Source organism: Esox lucius, chromosome 25 (genome assembly GCF_011004845.1).
Source record: "Esox lucius isolate fEsoLuc1 chromosome 25, fEsoLuc1.pri, whole genome shotgun sequence".
Lineage (NCBI taxonomy): Eukaryota > Metazoa > Chordata > Actinopteri > Esociformes > Esocidae > Esox > Esox lucius.
In genome coordinates, this window is record NC_047593.1 from 19,459,589 (window position 1) to 19,478,806 (window position 19,218).

Here is a 19,218-nt window from a genome sequence, read left to right on the forward strand (position 1 = left end):
GTCTCTACTCCCTCCCTCCCCCTTTCCCTCTCTCTCTCTCTCTCTCACCCTCTCTCCCCTCCCTTTCCCTCTTTCTCTCTCACCTTCTTTCCCCTCCCTCTCCCTATTTTCTTTCTCCCTCTCTCTCCCCTCTCTCACCCTCCATTTCTCTCCTACTCCTGTTTGCTCCCCCACCCTCTCTGGATGTATCCAGCTCAATAGCAGGCTACCAGGTCTTTCAAAGTAGGGCATCACACTACAAAGTACTTTCTAGTACTAAAAAATAATAATTAATGATGTCATCAACAGACTTATCCAATCATACAAAGTATTGTAAGTGTAACAACCAAACACACACACACGAAGTCCAAGGATTTCCAGAAAATAACACATTTTCTTTCCATTTTCTTTTGATTCTTGATCAGAGCTTCCCATCCCAATGTGCGCATCTCCTTCTGTGGTATGTTAGTGTCGTAACAGGATAGATGAAGTAATAGCACAGACTAGCGGTGACTCAGTGTAACTACACAGCCTCACAACGCTTACCATCAGGCCAGAATCGTATCAAGACATGATCCAGAAGAATTCCTGATACTAACATTCGGCCAGGTGAGGTCATGTCACCAGAATAAACTTTTGACAGTTGTGATAGGACAGGTGAGGTCATGTGATCGGGATTAACTCTTGACACTAGTGATAGGCCAGGTTAGGTCATGTGATCAGAATTAACTCTTGACATTAGTGATACGCCAGGTTAGGTCATGTGATCAGAATTAACTCTTGACACTAGTGATAGACCAGGTTAGGTCATGTGATCAGAGAAAAATGTACTGGGTGTACTGACATTATTGGATTATTTTTTATCAGACCTTGTTTCGGATCAATTGGAGGAGAGTTCAGAGAGATGGTGAGATTCGCTGTTGTGCATCGTTTGAAATGAGAAAAGTGAGAGAAGAGTGGGATAGAAGCAGAGAGAAAGAAAATAGAGGGAGACGGACAGATGTGTTCTGGACAGTCTGTGTTTCAACCAAGAGATTAAACAGCCTACAGATACAGCAGCTTGATTTACACCAGTTAGTGTAGAGATATGATGCTGCATCAACAGGAAAATGATCAATGTTGTGTGGATTATAATTAACAGACATTTTCTGTAGGGGCCATTCCTGACATTTCTCAAATCAAGATGACAAACTTCAGAAGCCTTTTTAAACACTGAAACAAAAATATTATCAAATTGAGATGCTGAATCTGTGCACTTTTGTTGGGTTGTTGAAATTTAGTCAGTTTAAGTAAACTGAAATCCAAAATCAAAAATGTCATTGCTGTAATGGTTTCTCAATAAAACTGAAAAAGAGATGTTATATTGAAAATATTATGTATTTTATGTTTATTTTACATTCAAATCACTTCCTGATTTGAGTGCCCTTTGTATATTCATACCATATCTGCATTTCAACCTTCTTTCTCTTCATGCAGGAGTTTTCCTGGAGTTTTTTTTATTCTTTCATTCCTCAAGAATGAATCAGCACAGTGGAGCTCTGCCCTAATACAGGTGAGTGATAATGTTGGTGGTAATGTTTGTGGTGATGTGATTATGTTGATTGTGATGGTGATGATTGTGGTGATAAAATGATGTGATTATGGTGATGTGATCGTGGTGGTGATGGTAATGACTGTGGTGATGAAGTGGTGATATAAATATGTTGATTGTGATGGTGATGATTGTGGTGATAAAGTGGTGATGTGATAATGGTGATGGTTGTGGTGATAGTTTGGTGATGTGATTATGGTGATGGTGATAGTGTGGTGATGTGATTATGGTGATGATTGTAGTGATAAAGTGGTGATGTGTTGATGGTGATAATGTGGTGATGTGGTGATGGTGATGATTGTGGTGATAATGTGATGGTGGTGGTGATGGGGATAATTGTGGTGATAATGTGCTGATGTGATTGTGCTGGTGATGATTTTGGTAATAATGTGCTGATGTGATGGTGGTGGGGATGCGTTGTGCTTAAGAACAGCTCTTAGCTGTGGTATGGTGACTGTGGACGGGATCCCCTCATGCTGTATGGCTGACAATAAATAACCAGGCCCATTGAGAACCAATTCAGATACAACCACAACCTGGTGTTGGCGTTACGACTGCAAGACAACACAGAGCAGCATCATCCATCGACAATATCCCATAGACATTATCCCCCCTAGAAAACCGTTTTGATGACTCTAATTCTTATGTGAATTGAAACGTCTGGATCTGAAGGGAATTTGTAGACAGACCAGGGACTCATGTAACCCTTTGACAGAAAGACTCCATAGGACAGACCCTATAAACCTCTATATGACTAAAAGCTTTTACATTGTCACATCTTGAGGGAGAATGAAAGGGAGGGACATGTGTGTGTATATATATAGAGAACAGAGAGGAAGATCTTGGGGGAGTAAGAAAGAGGGAGAGAAGATATTTGTGAAAGGATGAAAGTTTAACCGTACATCAGTGGACCTGAACACTGAAAACACACATGCAAACACGCAAACACACACGCAAACACACACGCAAACACACACAGGCTGACAGAGAGTGTAGTTCCCCAGCTGTTTGAAAGTGTTCGTTCTGTTTCATTATTGAACACGTTGCTCTTGAACGCTCGGCTGAGCCTTCCTGTCCTGTTAGGAGTCAGAGATGAGGTTTATCCCGCGTTCCAAATGGCCACCTGCTGATCTCCAGAGCACACTGCTGTCCTTCAGAGGCCAGGTTGGAGTAGTGCACTGAGGAGAACTCATGTCTGTTCCATTTGGGCTACGGGCACAGTGACGTCACGTGACTAAGTTTAAACCTTGATGTCACCTCTCGGAGGGTTTCAGAGGTTCCAGAGGTGTGTGTGTGTGTGTGGGGGGGGGGGTGCATATGTGACCCTGTGCACAGAAGTGGGACTTTGGCTGGGGGGTTAGTTTGGGACCGCTGAGGGGAGCCGGTCACCTGTTCGGGTGTACGCCTTGTTGTTCGGAATGTTCCAGTTGCTCCTGTCACCAGTGCGTGGCGCGTGCGTGGCGCGTGATCCAAGTGGAACATTTTGATTTGGGCCACAAAGAGATTATAACCTGACAAATCAGTCCCCACTAGGTTTCAATTCAGTCCCCAGTAGGAAAAAGGTTATTTAGAGTCTTATAGCTTTTGGTGTTACAGTTTAGGGTTAGTTGTCAAGTTTCAGGACAGGGAACATGGACTCCTGGTTGTTGGCTGTGTGTTTTGGTGCTTTTGCCCGTGTGTAGAAATAAGAGTCATCAAGTGTTCAGCAGTAGCGGCCCTTTAAGTGTCAAGCAGGAGTTTGTATCTAGGTGTCAACTACTAGATACTGGAAACATCTGTTTTGTTTTAGAGTTTGTACATTTCATTAATTTAATGTAAACAAATATACACACACGTGCGTGCGAACAGTTTGGAAATGGCATGGAACAAAATAATTCTAATTGTGTAAAATTTTTCTTGAAACAATGAAAAAGAAAACGGGTTGAAGGTTTGAGTTGTCCAGTACTTGAGTCGCAACACGGTCTTGGTGTAGTGTAGTATTTTACCACCAGGTGGCAGCATTGCAGCATCCTCTGCAATACTACAGGAAAAGTCAGCCACATTCACACTAGAAGACAGACAGACACACACACCATTTTAACATGTATTCTGTGTGGCCTCTGCAGTATGTTATACAATCTAGAGCATAGAAGAGAAAAACATACCTGTTTTGGAATGCTGTCTAATCAGTGCACATGATGAATGAAACCTGTAATCTCAAACATTTAAATCTGGAATTGTCTACCGTTGTTTTCTGGGTAATATAATGTTTGTCTATTCCCTTGTATATGGTGTGTTCCTTTATTTGTATTTTTTTTTTTTACATTGGTTCTGTGTGTTGTCTTGTCATTGTGCAGCTGAATGCATTCTGCCTGGTCGCCACTGATATTACAATTATGAACATGACAGATTTCTCTCTTTCCTTCATTCTCCTTCTCATATCAGTCAACGGTTTATTAAGGATGGACTATGGAAAAAGGTAAGATGTGGTTGTGTGTGTGTGTGTGTGTGTGTGTGTGTGTGGTTGTTTGGCACTTAGATCCAGAGAGACATAGACCCTGTATCACAGAACTCCAGAACCTTTGCATGAAAAATCTAGTATCTACAGCTCTTTAAAACTCGATGTGGCCCATGAGCCAAAGAAGTTAGTAAATCGCTGACCTCGGCAGTCCCTCCATCTGTTGCCTACACTAAACCTAGGCCTTCCACCATCCAGTCAACCCCAATCCCTGCCTTGTACACCACCCGCAATCCCTGCCTTGTACACCACCCGCAATCCCTGCCCTGTACACCACCCGCAATCCCTGCCCACCAACTACCCTGTACACCACCCGCAATCCCTGCCCACCCCCTACCCTGTACACCACCCGCAATCCCTGCCCACCAACTACCCTGTACACCACCCGCAATCCCTGCCCTGTACACCACCCGCAATCCCTGCCCACCCCCTACCCTGTACACCACCCGCAATCCCTGACCACCCCCTACCCTGTACACCACCCGCAATCCCTGCCCACCCCCTACCCTGTACACCACCCGCAATCCATGCCCACCAACTACCCTGTACACCACCCGCAATCCCTGCCCACCCCCTACCCTGTACACCACCCGCAATCCCTGCCCACCCCCTACCCTGTACTCCACCCTGTGAATAGTCCTCCACTATAGTTAAGCAGTGTTTTCTCTATGGCAGGCAGTGCCAACGTCCTCTCAGAGATGTTCCCAGTCCTCCGATGCTTCAGGCGCCCCATTGCCCTCCGCCCAGAAAAACTGTCTTTCTGCGCTATCCTGACAGCCACCATTGCTGGCTGTACAAAAAGGTCCCAGACTTCAGAGTCTGGATGACAGAATCCTCTGGTTACATCCTGGTGTTCCCCGGCCGTGATAGAAGGCAGGCCACTGTGGGAGGGAGGGAGGGAGGGAGGGATGGAGAGAGGGAGAGAGAGAGGGAGAGAGAGAGGGAGAGAAAGAAAGTGAGATGACAGAAGACACACAGATGATTTCTAGAAGCAGGACTCATTTTGACGTTCCCCTTCTAGGCAGCTCTCCTCTTCTCCTTACCGATTCCCCCTGCTCAGTCTCTCTAACACACACAAACACACACAGCAGAGTGATCGCTCCTCCCAGAGTCACCCTGCTCTTTTTTACACACTGCTCTCTAGACTGAGTGTGTGTTTGTTATAGACACTAGAGTGTGTGTGTGTGTGTGTTCTAGTTGCTTTGGATCCTTTAATTACAGACATATTCATACATGTACACACACACACATATTCATACATGTACACACACACATATTCATACATGTACACAAACACACTCATGTACACAAACACACACACATACACACACACACACAGACATATTCATACATGTACACAAACATACACACACACTCATGTACACAAACACACACACATGCACACAAACACACTTACACACAGACATTCATACATGTACACGCTCGCACAGACACACACACACACACACACACAGATATATTCATACATGTACACACACACAGACATATTCATACATGTACACAAACATACACACACACACAGACGTATTCATACATGTACACAAACATATACACACACACACACACAGACGTTCCCACCCTCCCTTTTTCTTTCTCGTATTCTCTCCATCTGTCTTGTCCTCTATCACTTTCTCTTGTACTCTTAATCCCTCCGTCTCTCTTCCTCTCTGCTGAGCAAATTCGTTCTGTCAGAATGAATCTCTCTTTCTCTCTCCATCTGAATTATAAATACTGTAGTAATATTGACCTGGGAGTTGAGACTCAACTCCCACTACCTTCCTTTCCCCCTTTTCTCTTTCTGTCTCTCAATTACATTTTAATTTAAAGAGCTTTGTTGACAAACATTCATTTACCTGGCCAAAGAGGAAAACCGGAAAGATCAAATAAAAAATAAGTCTTTCAACTGTCATATTATTAGATACTATATTTCCAGTATCATTGGTACATTTAAATGTAAGTATGGATGACAAGGGGAAAGAAATAGAGATAAAATATTGATGTGATGTTGATTGGTTGGTTTTGCTCCACTGGTTGTCTTTTCCCATAGCTGTGTGGCAAACAACTTCCTGTTGATTGCACTTTGTGGTATTTCACATATCAGGTCTTTATTAATGTTTGATTTGCTTTCTTTGTGTGTCTGTGTAGTCTATGGTAGAAATGTGTCTTACTCGGTCATATGTTTGGCCAGAATTAGAAAGTGCAGCTCCATTTCCACTATTTGTGTGCAGTGTGGACACATCCTGTCTTCAGATTGCTGATGAAAATAAGAATGTGTTCTTAGTCATACTTATATAGTAAAATGATGATGATGATGATATTATTATTATTATTATTATTATTATTATTATTATTATTATTATTAATAATAATAATAATTAAATACAATTTTTTTTTAACTATTTAATATGCGAATGGCACGTGGGGTGGGCGGCGGCTTCTAATATTTGGCAACATGTTTGTGGCTATGTGTGATTACTGGTCTATGATTTGGTTCTGGGTAGGGCATGTAGGGGTGTGAGAAGGATAGGTCCCCTGTCAGTCAGGAGCTTAAGTAGCATGTTATAAACACACACTCACACACACACACACACACGTTGCCTGACGGTGGATTAGTATGGGGATTACAGAAGCATAGCTGTAAGACTGCCGAAACAGCTCTGAGTCTCTCACACACACACACACACACACACACACATATATACACACACAAAGTACACAAAGTACACACACCCACACCAACACTCAGGGTCCTGATAGAAATCATATATTTTCCCACACGGAGGTGGAGAGGAAATTGCATTTTGGAATATTGTGGAGAATACAGCCACCCATTCTACACACACACATAAACACACACACACACACACACCACATAAGAAGGATGGCATTTTAGTTAATATCGTTGGTTGGATGGAGGGATTTAGCATCTAGATATGGTATTTCTTCATTGAAACATATTCCTAGCAGGATATGGCTGTAGTATTTCTGTATTTTACCGATATTGAAAATACTTAATTTCACAAATGAATATTAAGTGGACAGTGATTCTGTATGATCTACAGAGCATGTATTTGGGTTTTTCTATTCCTACATTACATCACCACAATGAATCTTCTAGGGGTGCTATTTCTATGTCCTAAACGACATTATGTTCCCTCTCTAGTACACTCCTTTGAATGAGATCTCTCCCTAGTGCACTCCTTTGAATGAGATCTCTCCCTAGTACACTCCTTTGAATGAGATCCCTATATTCCACAACTTCAAATGTGGTTCCTCCATAAAGTATTGCATTATTTATTTAGGGAACAGCGAACAATTTGGGATGCATTCAGTATTATATAAGACTGCTCAACAGAGTAGGTTTTTCAGTAACAGATTATGGCGATCAGTTTTGTGTCTGTGATTTTCCAGTAATATTGGTTGTTCACCCAATATATTGCATAATTTATTAATCCGTAATGAAAGTGTCGCATAATTGGTCAAATGCTCAGTTGCATTCTGGGTCCACAAGTGTGAAGAGACAAGATTGAACGAGGATCGCAATAAGAATGAAGAGCTCTGGTTTCTGTTGACTCGTCTACAGGCGAAACGCCCACCCCCTCCCCTTTGGACATTAAGACACTAACACCTGGGAAATCAGGATTTCTCCAAATAACCCATGAGTTAAAAACCCAAGCAACTGAACTAATGCTGCTGAGCCAATCCATAATCTGAAGCGTCCAGTCATATCATGACAGATGTATCATGGAAACAACGTTGCTGTCGTCTGTCCACGACAGATTAGTTCTTCAGTAGGACATTAGGATGATGAGCTGGAGTAAACCGCCTTCGGACGCGTGGTAATGTCTCTACACGAAGGCCTAAATCAGCCAGGAAGCCGTGTTCTCCTCGGTTAACATGGAGTTACAGGGAGTCCAAAAGAGACTGACCACAGAAAGGATAACATAGTTGTTGGGTAATTCTTGTATTTGAAAATGTACAGGCCTCCTACGTGTTTATTTCAAGGGGATCACGCCACATGACCATCCAACCGCAATCTCCATCCGTCTGAGAAATCTCACTTTCCAAACCAAACACTGGTCAAAAAGAGTTGAATGGGGTGATAATCGGACAGTTTCTTCGCCTTAAGCCTTTATCTACGAGGTCCGGCAGGAGAAAAACAATGATTGATAATGAATAATAAAACCCTCAGCCACAGACATTCAAAGTCTACAGCAGCTCCAAAATGTGTTCCGTTTTCTTTTGCTGATACAACATGTCCATCTGAATGACAAAAATAAGAAGCAATGATGGAGATGCACAACCAGCGGGTCTCCGTCGGTACTCAAACCACATTACGAATTACTGTTAAATAAAGTGGCCCGAGAAATATTTGCCACTTCACGTTCCAATACCGCTGCTAACTTGCTGTCAAACCCAGGGCTTCTGAAAACATGTCGACTGTCACATAAAACATTTAACAGCAGACCGGACACTTGTCGTCCCAAATGGAGCCCTTTTTCTTTGAATTGGGCCTTGGTTGATGTAGTGCAGTATGCAGGGAATAGGGCTCCAGTTAGAAGTCTGGCTACTTCGATAGCTGTTATGCCATATTCACTGTTTAATACCGACGCTTGTTTATATAACAGGTGTGAAATAGAGCTATTTCACAGTGAAGTCAACCAGTAAGCATCGTCTACCAAAGAGCATTTCAGCAGAGCATTTCAGGCCAAGTAGCAATACACTTTTCAGACTCCTGGCATGCTGCTGATACACACACACACACACACACGCATGTACATCTCCACACGCAAGGCCGCACACACACAAACACACACGCTCAGACGCACCATTCCCGGGTACTTGTAGAGAAGTGTCAGTCATTTGTGATTCGGTCCCTGCTTTTGAGAAGCTGCAGTAGTCCGTTATCTGTCATTACAGGACGAGGACCTCCTGTGGTCTGGCTCGCTCTAAGGGCCTGGTCACATGACGCTACGTTTTCCAAGACGCATCAAAGAAGACTCAAGATTTGTTTTGTTGTGTAAACTTGCAGATATCAATAGCGCAAGATGCCACCTTCTGAGGTAGCGTGTGCCACATTTTCTATGTGCCCCCTGAGTTTTGCAAGCTTATGTCCCATCCTGGCAGATCTGTATCAAGTAAATCAGCTCTGCGTGTGCACATCGCTCAGTTTCCCAGCGATTGACCGCCATCGTCACGCGTGGGACATCTCAAACAGGCCAGTGTAAACTCACACAAAACAGAAGTGATTAAGCAAACCAAAGACGCGTCTGTCTGTCTTTTTATTCTCTGTCTCATAATGTAAATAAGCCCTATATGTCTGTCAGTTGGTGTGTGTGTGTGCATGAGTCTCTGTGGGTTTGAGAGAGAGAGAGAGAAATGGAAAGGGGCAATTTTACACCCTTTACTTCAGAGAATGTACAGAGCAAGGGAGGGAGAGGGAGAGAGAGAGGATTAGTGAGACAGGCAGTTAGTTTGAGAGAGACCGATAGAAGCAGAGAGACCAAAAAGAGAGAGGGAGAGACACATGTGGAAGTCTTTACATCTTTTTATGTCCCATCATTATGATGATGTCAATCAGACTGCTGGTAGACCGCTCAGAGATGATGCCTGTCTTTCCCAGTTTCCTCTTCTTCACTTCTCTCTCTCTCCATCCTGCTCTCCTACTCCCTGTCCATCTCTCTCTACCTCACCTCTCTTTTTAAAATAATTAGGGAAGATTTTAACTCTGGCCCAAAGGCGGAGCTCACCCTACATAACAGGTCATACAAGAACCAGTGTCCCAAAGGCTGAGGTCACCCTACATAACAGATCATACAAGAACCAGTGTCCCAAAGGCTGAGGTCACCCTACATAACAGGTCATACAAGAACCAGTGTCCCAAAGGCTGAGGTCACCCTACATAACAGGTCATACAAGAACCAGTGTCCCAAAGGCTGAGGTCACCCTACATAACAGATCATACAAGAACCAGTGTCCCAAAGGCTGAGGTCACCCTACATAACAGGTCATACAAGAACCAGTGTCCCAAAGGCTGAGGTCACCCTACATAACAGGTCATACAAGAACCAGTGTCCCAAAGGCTGAGCTCACGCTACATAACAGGTCATACAAGAACCAGTGTCCCAAATGCTGAGCTCACGCTACATAACAGGTCATACAAGAACCAGTGTCCCAAAGGCTGAGGTCACCCTACATAACAGGTCATACAAGAACCAGTGTCCCAAATGCTGAGCTCACGCTACATAACAGGTCATACAAGAACCAGTGTCCCAAAGGCTGAGGTCACCCTACATAACAGGTCATACAAGAACCAGTGTCCCAAAGGCTGAGCTCACGCTACATAACAGGTCATACAAGAACCAGTGTCCCAAATGCTGAGCTCACGCTACATAACAGGTCATACAAGAACCAGTGTCCCAAAGGCTGAGGTCACCCTACATAACAGGTCATACAAGAACCAGTGTCCCAAAGGCTGAGCTCACGCTACATAACAGGTCATACAAGAACCAGTGTCCCAAATGCTGAGCTCACGCTACATAACAGGTCATACAAGAACCAGTGTCCGAAAGGCTGAGGTCACCCTACATAACAGATCATACAAGAACCAGTGTCCCAAAGGCTGAGGTCACCCTACATAACAGGTCATACAAGAACCAGTGTCCCAAAGGCTGAGGTCACCCTACATAACAGGTCATACAAGAACCAGTGTCCCAAAGGCTGAGGTCACCCTACATAACAGGTCATACAAGAACCAGTGTCCCAAAGGCTGAGCTCACGCTACATAACAGGTCATACAAGAACCAGTGTCCCAAATGCTGAGCTCACGCTACATAACAGGTCATACAAGAACCAGTGTCCCAAAGGCTGAGCTCACCCTACATAACAGGTCATACAAGAACCAGTGTCCCAAAGGCTGAGCTCACCCTACATAACAGGTCATACAAGTGGCAGGATAACACTACCCATGTAAATGCTGTTAAGGATGTTGGCTGGTGTGTGCGTGCGTTTGCGTGCATGCGTGTGTGTGTGTGTGTGTGTGTGTGTGTATAATGTGGCCCAGTACACATTGGCACAGTAGCATTTCACCCTGCAAAGTAAAAGCTGTTAACTTCTCCAGTAGGGACATAGAAACATATATGAAATGACAGCCAAAAAGAGACGTTATTTTTTTAACTGAGAAGAAGCTAAGAAAGTGTGTGCATGTGAGTGTGTGCCTATTACGGCCTGATTAAATGTCAACTCTTTGATGTGTCCAGACCAAGAGATGCTTTCATATAACACTGGGAGTGTGTGTGTGTAAGTGTGTCTCGGCTGAGAGCAGTTTTTCTGACGTTTTTTAATAAACTATTTAATTAGATGAATATAATAGTTGATATTATTTTGGGTCGCTGAGTGTGACCAGAAGCACATAATGAAACATTGTCTCAGCTTCCTGTTTTTATAATGTATTCTGGCCTCTTCATCAGTGTTCTTCACTCCACCTCTCACTCTCTGTCTTTCAAGGTCTTTTCCTTCTTGTTGTGCTTCTGTCTCTTTCTCTTCTGGTCATTCTGATTGTAGTGTGGATGCTCGTGGACAGTGCCCAGACTGTTTCATAAATAAATCAATACATTCAGCTCCTTAAGAAGACCTGGAACACACACACACACACACTTACACACTGCCCACATGTTGCATGTTGTTGTTGCAGTAATGAAAGTTTGTGTGGTTTGTTGTGAAAGGTTCATTTGCAAACTGCTAATGGAACTGGATTGTGCTATTTGTAGTCACTTGTATGGTGGGGTGGGGTCACAGCCGCGGGAAGTAGGGGTACTTGGGGGTGCTGCCCCCTCCAGCCCACACATGTACTCGTTTCTCGTGGCCGGATGTGTGCGAGCACCACGTTTTTCGGTCTAGATGCGCTTCGTTTCGGCCTACCTGGAAAGTTGACGCGCGTCATTGTGGCCGACGGAAACGCAATCAACCATTATGAGCACTCGCTGATCAAAACGTCCCGCAGCCGTGGATAGGGTAGAGAAAGAAAACTGTACACAACCTTCATACTTTAAACGTGTGTGTGTGTGTGTGTGTGTGTGTGTAATGTTCTCTTAGAATTCACTTATAATTACTTTTATTTTTTGTTTTTATTTTTTGTCTTATTTTACTCTTGTTTTGGCAATATGAACAAAGTTGTTCATGCCAGTGGAAGATTTAAATGTAAACTGATATTCGGTCCTCACTCAGATAGTACAAACGGAACGCACACACCTGGAATAGCCAAGTTCCAGTGAGTTGCGCAGCCAACACCACAATCTCAACCACCCAAAAATGTACATTATGACAGTTCTGGATTGAGTGCTGTCCCCGTCCGAGAGTGAGATCACGTAACAACCCAGCTCCCCATCTCGTCATATAGAAAGAGAGGAAGAGTGGAAAGGCTAGAGCGTTAACAGAGATGGATAGAGAGGGAGTTCTCCCTGTGTTGACCAATTCAGTCGATCTCATCCGCGGTGGTCGCGCGTCACCCTTTTGCCAGCTCCGTCTCCCGCAAACACGCCAAACCCGCACAATTATCGTTTCCACCCGGAGACTGGTGAGGTCTCTGGAGCGAGAAGCTCTGCGAGAAGGAGAATATCTACAGACCGTGTCTGCTGCTTTAAATCTGCGGAACTATCCAACTCCCTCACGCGCTGCCCGCACTCCCTACCTACCAACTCATAAAGCGGCAGAAATTATTGGAGCGAGAAATAGAGAGAGAAATAGGGGGAGGGAGAGAGAGAGAGAGGGAGAGGGAGAGGGAGAGGGAGAGAAGAGAGAAAACAGACGCCGTGTGCTGTGTGTCTGGATTATTTCTTTAAACGCGGCTCCCACAGTGGACTACCTACAGTGTTTCATACGAGGGACGCCGGGGATTTTAAAAACCGTCGCTTGCAGGATGTTGATACGGTAAGGATGCAATCTGGAAACATGGCCACGGGAGTTATGATTCATAAACGCGTTATGTCTGTTGCCAAACCGTATCTCCTTAATAATATAGCCGGTATAGTAAGCCTTTATAGGCTAACGAATTTGTTGCGCGTTTTGCTGTAGCCTAGCACGAGGGGGTCCGTTTAATATTCTAAATCTAACGGAATATGCAAAAGAGAACATACCTTAGCATACCTGTCTAACTGGAGTCTACCTGTTCGCTCTACATCGTCTCTTCCAATAAAATTGATTGAATTTCACCTGGAAATGCCTGTAACAATTTTTCATCGTAATTGAAGTGTTAGATCATGTTTGGTTGTTGAGAGACATGCCATGACAAACTGTCAGGTTTTCGGTAACAACGCCTGCAGTTGTCCCACTGAGCCGATCTCGTGGGAGAGGTAGGCTATAATCGGGGATTTCACGCGAGCATGAATTTGGGATACATTAACATGAGACTATAGATAGAGTCGGTAAGGCTTGGTCATTCGTTCTGATGTGTTGAGTGACTGCTTGGGAATGAGGACACTTCTAGGGCTGTGTGCAGTATACTGTGTATCCGATATGTTAATATTGTCAGGGATAATAACATTTGTGTCTATTCCCTATGTCAGGCTATTTGTGGGGAATCATAAACATATATAGTTCTGACACAAGCTTTTGGATTGTTCCATATTTCTCCTGGTCTCTGTTAGCCAACTGTACATGAGAAGTCTGGGCAGGGTCTACAGACACACCTTCCCTACAAGCCAAGGAAAGAGTGCAACAAATAGGCCTCTGGTTAAATGTATACACCACATAGTGCACAGTTTGGGATGCTTCCCTGGTACCTACTGATCGCTTTCTCCCTCTGTGTGTTATAACTGCTGGTTAGACTCTGATATCGCCCTCTCTCTCGCTCTCAGACACACACACACACACACCCACCCACCCACAGCTGTAGGCTGGATGATGTTGAGTGAGTCTATGTGTGTGTCTGTGTGTAAAATGTACCTGCTTCAGCCTCGCCTGACGTTCTCTGTGTGTGTATATTTGTAACTGTTGTGACAACAAACATTTGTGTGATGACCTCAGATTTCTGTGTGTGTGTTTGTTTGCTGCCAGTCAGCTGTATGGTTTTACCAAACTGGCGGTAATGTTTGTATTCTACAGTAGCGCCGGTTTCCTTTTATAGTGCCCTTCTGGTCCACAGTATTGCTCTGTGGCTTCGGAACAGGAAATGGGCTGCCATTAAAAGGTTCTGGCAGTTCCCACCACCCCTGGGTCCTCATAGCAAAATTACATTTTCAACTTCCAAAGCACGGGCTTGACTGGTGGACGGGAACATTGTTCCGCACTGAAAGCATGCAGCCAGGCTTGATTCCAGGCAAGAACTTCACCTACAGCTGAATTGTAGTTCACTTACATTTTTTAGAGCTGGAGTTTAGCCATGATGATGTACACTGAACTGTAGAGTTATTTGGACAGTGTCCATTGTTTTTGCTTTGGCTCTATATTTGAGCACACAGTGTTTGAAATGATACAGTGAACCATTTAGAAGCTACTGCCGCTTGACACTGTTTGAAATGATACAGTGAACCATTTAGAAGCTACTGCCGCTTGAGACTGTTTGAAATGATACAGTGAACCATTTAGAAGCTACTGCCGCTTGACACGGTTTGAAATGATACAGTGAACCAGTTAGAAGCTACTGCCGCTTGACACGGTTTGAAATGATACAGTGAACCATTTAGAAGCTACTGCCGCTTGACACGGTTTGAAATGATACAGTGAACCATTTAGAAGCTACTGCCGCTTGACACGGTTTGAAATGATACACTGAACCATTTAGAAGCTACTGCCGCTTGACACTGTTTGAAATGATACAGTGAACCAGTTAGAAGCTACTGCCGCTTGACACTGTTTGAAATGATACAGTGAACCATTTAGAAGCTACTGCCGCTTGACACGGTTTGAAATGATACACTGAACCATTTAGAAGCTACTGCCGCTTGACACGGTTTGAAATGATACAGTGAACCATTTAGAAGCTACTGCCGCTTGACACTGTTTGAAATGATACAGTGAACCATTTAGAAGCTACTGCCGCTTGACACTGTTTGAAATGATACAGTGAACCAGTTAGAAGCTACTGCCGCTTGACACGGTTTGAAATGATACAGTGAACCAGTTAGAAGCTACTGCCGCTTGACACGGTTTGAAATGATACAGTGAACCATTTAGAAGCTACTGCCGCTTGACACGGTTTGCACCCTATTACCCTATTTTAGGGTGCCACAAAAAAATAAATGTGTCACTGTCTGAATACGCTTGGATTTCGGTGTATATTTATATAGTCATCAGATTCTTGTTGGAGGAAAAATAATCTGCTCTGGCTCAGAGAGAATTTGCAACGATGGCTTCCTTGCCTTGGCGACAGCGGGAATCATGTTAAAGCTGATGTTTTGGGCGTCCCAGGTGGTGAAGGTGGTCTTCTGAGGCTCTGAGCTGACTCGGTTAGAGCCGTGACTGTGCAGCTAGCCGATGATGGGCCCCGAAGTCCTGCGGACGGAGGGAATTAGCCCGCATCGCGCTCGCGAGGATAACTGCAGTTTGTCAAGTGAGGAAGCGTTCTCTTACACTTTTGACGTCCAATGCTTCCAATAAAAAGCACTTTTTTCATTTATCTTAATAGCAAAAAAAGAAATATTTAATGTTATCAATTATTTCATACTTTTTTTTTACCCTTTACTCAATCTTGTATTTGGCAAATGTGAGGACAGGAATTTGTAATGGCCAAAAAGGAGAATTCCAGATCATTCTAGAAGAGCATTAATAGTTATTGTTTACAACTTTCTCACAAAATATAAATCTTCTGGATATTTCCATTTTGGTGTGTATAAATAAACAAACTGCCACTTTCTTACAGTCAGATTTTTATTTTTAAGGAAATGTCTCTATAAACAATATCACTAATGTATGTTCTGTCAGATATTTCAAACATTGTACCCAGTTAATGAGAAAACAGTCATGGTATTTAATTTAAAATACTTAAGATTTGATGCACGTTTGGAGCTAATAGCAATGGGTGCCAGTGAAGTATTGAAGTAGTGGCGTGTGGTCACTTTGAAATGTCATCTCTTGAGATATAATTCTCTCAGGGACGATTTTAAGGACCGATTAAGTCAGAAATCTAGTCCTGAGCTGGATTTTCTTAGTCGGGAACCAGGCTTAAAGTGTGTTTGTGAAACTGGCCGTTTGTATTAAAGTGATTACGGCCAAATGGTCTGCCATGCTGGCCCTGTCCGTATTTAAATGCTGAGGTTTCTGCACGGGTATTTCGCTTTGTGCCGGCTGGCGTCACAGACAGGTAGCAGCTAGCCAAATGTGGTTTGTTGTCAGAGAAGTCAATCTTTTACATGAAATACTATTGAGCAAGTTGAGCTAATGTCCTTTTTCATTTTTAAAGACTTGCCAACAAGAAGCGTGTGTTACTATGCCATCAGTGTCTTGAACGGGACCTTAGGGCTCTGAAATCCTCTAAATGTATTGGCAGCAGGGAGTTTGTTCGACTGCAGCAGTTCCCACGCTGTATTAACCAAACGTCTGAAAGCGCAGACTAGCCTTTATGGCTTGTCGTTCCTGCACCCAGGGTAGGACAAACCGATTTGCGTTTCTTTTTTGCGATGTGCGCATGCACGTCACGGTTTTACATAAGGCCGCGGAAAGACGCCGGCGGACCCGTGTCAGATGTCAGTTTGAAAATGGGCGTGCGTGCTTTCCTGTGCAGCTGTCCCCACCCTCAGAGAGATTAGGTTCCCCAAGATGTGATGGATGCCAGGGTCGGTACAGCCTGCTGTGAGCTGGAAGTAGGGCTTCTGTGAAGTCTGTCCTCCCTCTCGCTCTTCTCTTCCCTCCTCGGTCTCTCTTCTCGGTCTCCCTCCTCCTTTTCACCTCCACTCCTTCTCTATATCTTGCTTTCTTTGCTCCCTCTTCCCCCATCTCTCTCCCTCTCTCTCTTCCTCCCTCCGTAACTTGCTGACAGTATTAGGTCGAGTTGTTCATGCTGGTGTGTGTGTTCCCACCCCCACACACACACACAGAGACATTAATTAATAAACAGAAGTGTTTGTGTGAGTGTGTGTATGGGATGGTTGTGTAGCCACGACTCAAACAATAAGTCGCCTCCTGTGTTTTAGACTGAGTCTTCTAATACGGTTCATGTCCAGAGTCTGGTCCGAACCAGTACCAGTGATTTCATCATCCCATCGCTCATTTCTTTATTTTGCTTTACCGCCGTGTGTTCTGATTCCGGTCCAACCCAGGGACCAAGCTGAACTCTTTAGATGTTTTTTACAATCTACACATCATCGTCCTTTAGGTAGTCAGATCCAGACTCCTGGATGAGGTTTAGAGTTTGGGCTGAGGACGGAGTTCGGGAGCCAAGCCGTGACCTGACTTTGTGTGGCTCTCATCTCTGGGCTAGTGACTTTGTGGCTGTCGGTCGGCCCCCTGCCTCGCCTTTCTCCGCTCTGGCCTCTCGGCTTTCCTCAGCTGCTGACAGACAGGAAGCATATCTTTGCCAAACGACGTTGTTTAGAGCAAACAGCGCTTCACACCGATCGAGTGACGGAGCGACGCGTCTTGGCAGCTGAAATTAGTCGACAGTTTGGGTTCTCCTCGTGTGTCTCCACACTCTTGTCGTCCCTGTGATATTTTGTCATCTCTTGTAACCTGCTCGGTGGTGTTGCCACTAACTCTGCAACCAGTTAGCTCTGGAGATGCTGCGGGCCGGTTCTGAGTTACACGGAACTGCTTGCTGCTACTTCTACCCACCAAGTTGTGGAATGTCTTGTGGAGAAACTTTAAGATGGAATTCATGGTGGGGTTAAAGCAACTGGAATGTTTTATAAGCTACCGTAATTCCTGTAATAAAGAACATTTTCAGTGTCACCTGCTATTATAGTGACCCTGGGTACAACTTACCACTTCTAGAAGGAAATGTGAACCGGCCCTTAATGAGAGTAGAGCCTCTGTGACAAAATGAAAATTTGGCCAAAATTGCCAGATTTTCTAGGGACTGACCCGTTGATTGGTTGAAAAGACTCTCAAATATTGGGCGACCGAGATTATCTGTAGATGTTAAACGCTCTTGGGCACCGGTGTAATAATATCTATCTGGTGTGAGTAGCCTACACACACACACACACAGTACAGTAGGATGCTAACAGTTTGTGAGAAGCTTCAGAACATTATTACATAGTCAATACTATATAATATTAGTCAGCTGGAAGAGAGAATCAGTTACTGTGAGTCCATTGATTTTCCCTTATGGACCAGGAGACCCTCTCCTATCTGTCTTTATTTCTTCCTGTCTGAATTTCTCTTTCTTTCCTTCGTTCTCTCTCTTTCTCTTTCACTGCATTCTATCTCAATTTAAAGGAGCGTGTTTCTCTTTGGAGGTTGAATGTATTGCGAGGTATAAAATATCTAGTTCCCTTAACTATGTGTGGTTTGTCTTCCTTTGCAAGCCCCCTTCATCTCTCTCTCCCCCTTCATCTCTCTCTCCCCCTTCATCTCTCTCTCCCCCTTTATCTCTCTCTCCCCCTTTATCTCTCTCTCCCCCTTCATCTCTCTCTCCCCCTTCATCTCTCTCTCCCCCTTCATCTCTCTCTCCCCCTTCATCTCTCTCTCCCCCTTCATCTCTCTCTCCCCCTTCATCTCTCTCTCCCCCTTCATCTCTCTCTCCCCCTTCATCTCTCTCTCCCCCTTCATCTCTCTCTCCCCCTTCATCTTTCCCTCTGTCCTTCTACTTGCACCTCCCTCCTCTTCACCTCTTTCCTCTTCATCTGTCCCTCTCTCCCTTCATCTCTATCATTCTCTCTATCTCTATTTCAGACTGGTGCTCCCATGGGTACAGACAGACAGACAGACTGACAGACAGGCTGCTGAAGGAGGTGCCTGCTGTCTTCCTCTGGCTTTTAACAAAGGACTGACATGTTGTTTTTCACTGCTCACTCTGACGGATGCACTCGTGTTTGTGGGTGTGATTGCATGTGTGGACTTCTGTGTTTCCTGCACTCTGATATTAAACCACACACACACACACACTCACAAACACACACAGTATGTGTACCATATATATAGGGTTCCTCTCCTCCGGTTGGAATCACAGGGGGACATTCAGAGGAGGCCAGATTAA

At 44.3% G+C, this 19,218-nt stretch overlaps 1 protein-coding gene across 26 annotated transcripts in view; it reads left to right on the forward strand.

The window, feature by feature from the left end:
- The window catches only part of ptprdb (protein tyrosine phosphatase receptor type Db), a 153,634-nt gene that overhangs the window by 33,739 nt on the left and 100,677 nt on the right, over positions 1–19,218 (forward strand). For 24 of the 26 annotated variants that reach the window (XM_029118137.2, XM_029118136.2, XM_029118141.2 and 21 more), the window contains exons 4-5: positions 1,456–1,531; positions 3,995–4,028. The gene's annotated coding sequence lies outside the window, so the exon portion shown is untranslated. Of the gene's footprint in view, positions 1–1,455; positions 1,532–3,994; positions 4,029–12,581; positions 13,017–19,218 lie in introns of those variants that run through there. The other 2 variants (XM_029118138.2, XM_029118139.2) reach the window with 2 other exon arrangements.